A 6,418-nucleotide genomic window follows, 5' to 3' on the forward strand; every position below is an offset into this window, starting at 1 on the left:
AACCAAGGAAATCGCAAAAAATCAGTAATTTGATGTAACAAAAAAAAATCAGTGGAACAAGAAATTTGACAATATATATTCTGTAATGCAAAATTTCCAACCAGAACCAGAAGGAAAACTGAATCAAAGGCAGGTCGGTCTATCTTTGTAATTGGAACTCATTCCTCATCTTGCCCAGACCTCCACTATTTTGTAGGAAATTCCTTGGTATTATGAAACAAGCAGAGCTGCTATTTTGTTATTCTCTTCTCTAATGGGAAGAAAGGTATGTTGTTACCTGACCATTTCTATGGCCTGTTGCTCCTATTTCTCTGAAGAATGCTGCCAGCTGGCACAAAATTGCTGCCATCACTTAGTTGGGCTTCAGACTTGAGAAACAGAAAGTTACATGAAAACATAGAATATATGCTACACGTACAAAATAGCCATCCTACTTTTGTCATCTTAATATAATGTCTTTTAAGGAAGACATTACGATACCTTGATAGTGTTTGTACTCTGACTGTAGCCTGTACCTCAAGTTATCCAGATAAGTTGAAAGAATTTGCTCAAAGAATCGGGTATTATTCTGTACGACTATAGAATCAGAATTAAAAATCAGAATTAAAAATCAGACTACATGCTTTTCATATGTATTGCATACATATCACGCTCTCCCCTAAAATATGAATTAAAATCTTTAGAAAATTACTTTCTGCTTCAAATCTAAGTTCAATTTATAGAACTGTTTGGGGCAGTTGACATCTAAAAGGTAAAATAGTAAATACACAGGCCTGCACAGGGAACTGAAATGGAGACATATATTTTAAAGTTGTAATATGGCAATCCCATTCAGAAAGCAATTTTATTTATTGTTCAGATATTTTAGGTTCAGATCTCAATTTTTATGTCTGATTTATTTATTTATTTATTTCACAAGGCAATTCCTATCAGTTCAGGAAGGCTGCTGACATTTTAAAAATAATCCTTACATTGCAGAAAATAAGAGGAGAACTTAACCAACAAAACCAATAGTTTCAGGATTTGTTTCCTACTTGATACATATTGTTCAGCACGGTAAACAACTTATCTGCCAGCAGTAAGAATCAAAAAGCTCTGTGCCAACTGAACATCATCTCTTAAAGAATTCTTGAATACTGAGAATTAAGAACAGTTTTGCTGGTATTCCTGGTGGGATGTGGTGTTTCAGATAAAGAGCTGTCACCAACTACTGCACAGCACTCCAAAGAATATCTTACCATTATGGGTCACCAAAACTATTTCCAACTACTATGCTATCCGCAACAGAGCAAAAGTAACCAGGAGCTATCGCAATCTCCAAGCCTTATTTAAATTGAAATCTAAAATACATATTCTCTGCATTGCATTTAGCTTCTGCTGTCAGAGGTAGGTCATTTGTTAAAACTTCCCAGCCTATTTACTGCACAATATTTTAAAAATGGCATGGAAGTTCTATTCACTCCTTCAGATTCGAGATGTCTACCCTAGGTCTGACCATACCCAGAGAGGTTAATGGCTGAAAGGCCAGCTGCCAACAGCTGGGCAGCAGACAATCAGCTCCGGGCCCCAGAGCCCGGGTCATCGGCAGTGCAGCTCCCCAGAGAAATCAGGGCTGTGAGGGTGAGTGCTCAGAGTGCTCACCCTGTGCTGTGCCTGGCATGGAAAACAAGGCAGTGCAGGGCTGTGCAATGCACTGACTCTGAGGGAATAGCAGGGGCTTGTGGGCTGAAGACATTACAGACCAGCATGAGCTATGAGGATGTTAATAGGACAGGCCAGCCCCCCAGCTGCCATTGTGACCACTGCCACATAGCCACAAAACTGACTTCTATATTTCCACAAGCATTATTTTGTCATTTCTTTTAATCTCAGAATTCTGCATTAAGGAAAACATGATGGAAAAGACCATGAGCAGCCTTAAATACACTATTTTCATTCAGCTCTAACAAACTCAATAGGAAGACTATTTTATAAATGAGCACAACAAATTGAAATTCAATAGTCTAGTTAACCCAAGCATATTGAAATAAAATTATATGTATCTGTGTGTGAGGGGGCAAGCGTGTAGTGAGGGAGGACCTACAAACCTCACATATGAGCTGCTTTTGTTATCATAAAGTTTGGGTAAGGCATGTAAGATCACAACTCAAATACAAGGATATTCTGCTTAACAGTGTTATCAGCTGTAAACATAAAAACCAAAACATCCATAACAGCCTTTAATGACATTTGAAATGAAAAAGAACAAAACTTTACTCACCTTATTATATTCACTTCAACTTATTATATTCACCATCCAAGAAGATAAACATATTGTCCAATTAAGTCTATACCAAAAGGAAACACACGTTAATATCTGTGATTTGATACCCATTCCAAATGCAAGAAGTAACAAATTTGGTGACAAAGCTGTCAAAATATGTTCCACAAACACACTGGCAAGAGATCTGGAAAACTAAGGAAATTCAGTGAAACAAAATAGGTGCCAAATGGGGATGTTTGACAGAGTGTTCAAAAATACCGTTAGACCAAAGCAGGAACACATCCAACAGATAGATTCTCTACATAAATTATCATGAAACTATTACAAATAATTGGCTAGTGATTTCAAAATATTACATATACTTTTAATGTTATCAAAGAGCTGTGTTGTGAACCATGTGTGTTTTCTTGGCGATTTAATTTTTGGCCGCAAAACAGCCTTTTTAGATGCAAGTGAAAATACTATATCCCATACTGCAAGTCAATCTGCAGTCTTTGAAATCATGCTGAGCTTCCAAACACTTTGAAACATTGCAAGGGAAAATACTATAAAAGTCTGAGTACCCTGGAAGAGCACAGGCCTTGCAGGAGCTTGGCCAGACAGATGCATCCCTACAAGACTGGAGAAACCAACATAGCAAAGGCACCACGATCGAGCTCTCCAACAGAGGACAGTGGTATCTATAGTCACATCACTCCAGATAACCACTTCTGTGAAGGCATTAGTCCCTCTAGCTTCTGTTACAGTGCCAGCACAAGCTGCTGCACTGCCAAGTCACGACTGAAGGTAGATGGGTACAGGAGGCCATAAGGGTTGTGTGACTCTAACAAGAGCGGGTTATACGCAGTGCTGTATTACCATTCTTTGATAAAATAAAGGCAATGAAATGTTTGCAAATAGCTGTTTGTAGCAATACACGGCTGCCAGGCTGGTCGTGGTACTGAGTGAGCTGCCCACAGAGTGCCCATCCACGTCCAGCACAAATCTGGCATGCAAATTACTGTTGTTTAATGGCTCTCCATAAAAATACACCTTTAAATATCAGAGCAGGCCACTGCATGCTGGCCGTAAAGGGAACAAAGAGGGGCCAAGCAGCATACATACATAAAAGACAGTGCTTTTTTTCAGTGTCAAACTATTTCTTTTCATTTGGCCAACAAAAAAGTAGACTATCAAGCAGTAGTGGTCTTAGTGCAGATAGAGCATCAGTGTTCAAAAGCAATGTCAGCAGCAGCATGCACACCAGCTACACACTTACACCATGGGGATATGCTTTTGGGGGGCATTTTCTAGAGCCTGCACAGATCAAGTTGAAAGCTTAAGGTCCAGAGTATCTGGGGTTAAAATCCAGCCCACCTGAAGTGTTTGGAGATACACTCATTGACTTCACCACTGCCTATTATAATTCACAAAGGTTTCAATACTGCACTGATCAGGAACTCCTACTGGGGCAGTAATCTAAGGAAAATATTTGCCATATGTTTGTTCTCTCAAAAAAACTTTGTATGCTCATCATGAAATTCTCTCATTATCATCCCAGAACAAAGAAAAGCCCCCTGAACTTGAGGAAGCACAAAGTCAGATTAGTGATAGTCCCTTATGCGTGGCAAGCTCCTTCCTTACCATTGAAACCAGCCTCTGAGAAAGCCCTCTCCTGCACAGACAAGCTTCTTCCTAGTGCAGAAAGATCAATTTTCCTGAAAAAAAGAAAAAAAAAATGAAAATGACACAGAGATATAGCTTAAATAGGCTGTAACTCCATTTATCCAACTGCATTGAGAACTTTCCAGAAGAGCCATTTCCAGCACATGTTATTACTTCTCCTCATTCATTCTGACACCCCAAGGTCTGGCTGCTCCCGCTCCCCAGGGCTGCCCGTGCTGTCCCCGGCCTGGCAGAGATTGGCAGTGGGGTGGGGAAAGGAGCCCAGAAGTTCAAGACTTTGTTTCTGGGCAAAGCATTCCATTTTTATTCAGTTCCTTAGAAGGGCAAACTAGCAGAGATGAGCTTCATACTTGTAATTGTAAGCTTCATTCTGGCAAAAGGTCATCTCTTTTTACCTTTGACTATAATTGTTGATATTGGTTATAGAGCATTAAGACAGATGTTGCTTGCTGGACAAATGCATTTGTGAAAAAAAATCCTATAAACAACACCAACTAACTTGCTTAACAATTTTTCTATTCTGTGAGCTCTTCAAATTTAATATCTTGTTAAGCAGTATTAACTTTTAAGTTGCAATAAAATCTAATAATTGTATTTATCAATTTGTGTTAATTACCAAGCAGAGATAAGCATATGTCCTCTTCAGCCTGGGAAAATCTGAGTGCACACCTGCTCCAAGAAACAGTCTTTAAAATGAGACGTGAGGAAAATATTTGAATTACATTTCCCTGTTCCAACACACCATTTTTAAAAAGCACTTTCAGCACTGAACTAGGCCTTTACAGTTAAGGCATTTTACAAGATGATACTGAGCTATGTTTCCTGTCTATGAAGAAGGCACCAGCATATAAAATGGTAGTGAATTTGCATTACCTCCAATCCATCATTCTTTGAGTGCGCAGGAAAAACTGTGAGACCTGCTGCAACAAAGCACAGCCTTGTGTTGACAGATTCTTATTTAAGTGACTGTGAATACAACAATTCCACAAATAATTTGTCAAGTGTGTGGCTGAACTAGCTCTGAACCCTGATAAATACCAACTCTCCTCACTGCTACAAAGGCATGATGTTCCGCGTGCGGGCAGTGAGTAACAAGCACCAGGATTTAACAATCGATGCTACTATATTTCTCTTTTCTTTGCGGTTAAAAAAACCTTGAAGGGTGGCACTTTCAGCAGTGTTAAGTACTAGTGGTGGCTATGCCTTGCAAATCTAAGTAACACACTGCAGGCTGAGGTGGAAGGAAGCAGTGTGCCACAACCATTTTTAGCTGCGTTTAAAACATATGGTTTACTCTGCTGAAAAACAGACTTTGCAGAATAGTTGGCAGATTCTTGTTTAATACAGGCTATTATTAAGTGGACCTCTTTCAAATTATGATAATAGGACACCTACTTTGCTGAATTTCACGTCCTAAGGCATACGTTTGTGCTGGGTAATTCAAGAGAGCTGGCTCTTTTCAGGAAAAATAACACAAATACTAGTTGAACACATCTACATATTAATGGGGGGGAAACACTCCTTCCAGGTATTTAGTTGAAATCAAGATTACATTTTTCTACCATGCAGTGTGTTCTATAAAGGCATTATGGATGTGTGAGGAAAAAAAAAAACCAACAAAACATTTTTAAAGACATGTAAATCTAATCAGTCTAGAAGTCAGCAATATATATATAAATGTCTCTTGCAGACATAATTTAGTATGCATTATTAATTTATTTTTCATAAAGCTCTCCAACTACAGAAAGGATAAGTGGAAGTATGCACCCACGTTGATGATAATGCTCATTTGTCAGGCAGGAGTGAACGTATTAACAAATTTCCCCGTCCTGAAATCTCATCCTAAAGGATGTTCTCAGAATCTTCATATAAAGACAGGGAATGCCCTTTGCAAACAGTATTCTTCCAGATATTTCAATAAAGCACCAACCTTTAACAGAACATGATCTTCAGTACGCCATATGCAAGGCTCAACTTTCAAACTCTGGACAGCAAAAAACGATCATCAGAATTCTACAAATCCATTATATTTGTACTTCTGACTCCAAAATAATAATGCCTATAGAAATAATTGTGTGATAATATTAATGAGTCTGAATGTAAAATGCTAATTATTTATTGTTTAGAAAGCAATTTTAAATAATGCAGAACTCATACAGTAATACCATCATGATTTTCCAGTCATTAACTTAACCAGAATTTGCATTTTGGGACTATAGCCAGTGACTTACATGCACTACTTAAGTCATTTTTCAAACACCCTGTCCCATCTTAATCTATTCATCATTAATCACATTTGGTCACTTTACATACAGAACACTATTCAGATGAAAGATAAAAGAAATACATTAATAAAATTAAAGCTAGATTGAATACTTCAAAATATAAAGGTGGTAGAGGAATATGGTTATCAAAGCAATTTATACATTATACCTATTAAAGCAGACTTGTCTGTACAAAAGTTGAGAGTTTTTGAGGTTTTGTTTTTTT

The 6,418-nt window shown here is 38.0% G+C and overlaps 1 long non-coding RNA gene across 1 annotated transcript; it reads right to left on the reverse strand.

Moving 5' to 3' along the window:
• Positions 1-34: 34 nt before the first annotated feature.
• On the reverse strand, positions 35-6,386 carry LOC104912935. Its single transcript, XR_795020.3, has 3 exons — positions 5,859-6,386; positions 3,887-3,960; positions 35-2,327 (listed from the first exon to the last, which is right to left on the reverse strand). It is a non-coding gene; the product is annotated as an uncharacterized LOC104912935 (long non-coding RNA).
• Between the last annotated feature and the right edge of the window lie 32 nt (positions 6,387-6,418).

This window comes from Meleagris gallopavo, chromosome 13 (genome assembly GCF_000146605.3).
Source record: "Meleagris gallopavo isolate NT-WF06-2002-E0010 breed Aviagen turkey brand Nicholas breeding stock chromosome 13, Turkey_5.1, whole genome shotgun sequence".
Taxonomy (NCBI): Eukaryota; Metazoa; Chordata; class Aves; order Galliformes; family Phasianidae; genus Meleagris; species Meleagris gallopavo.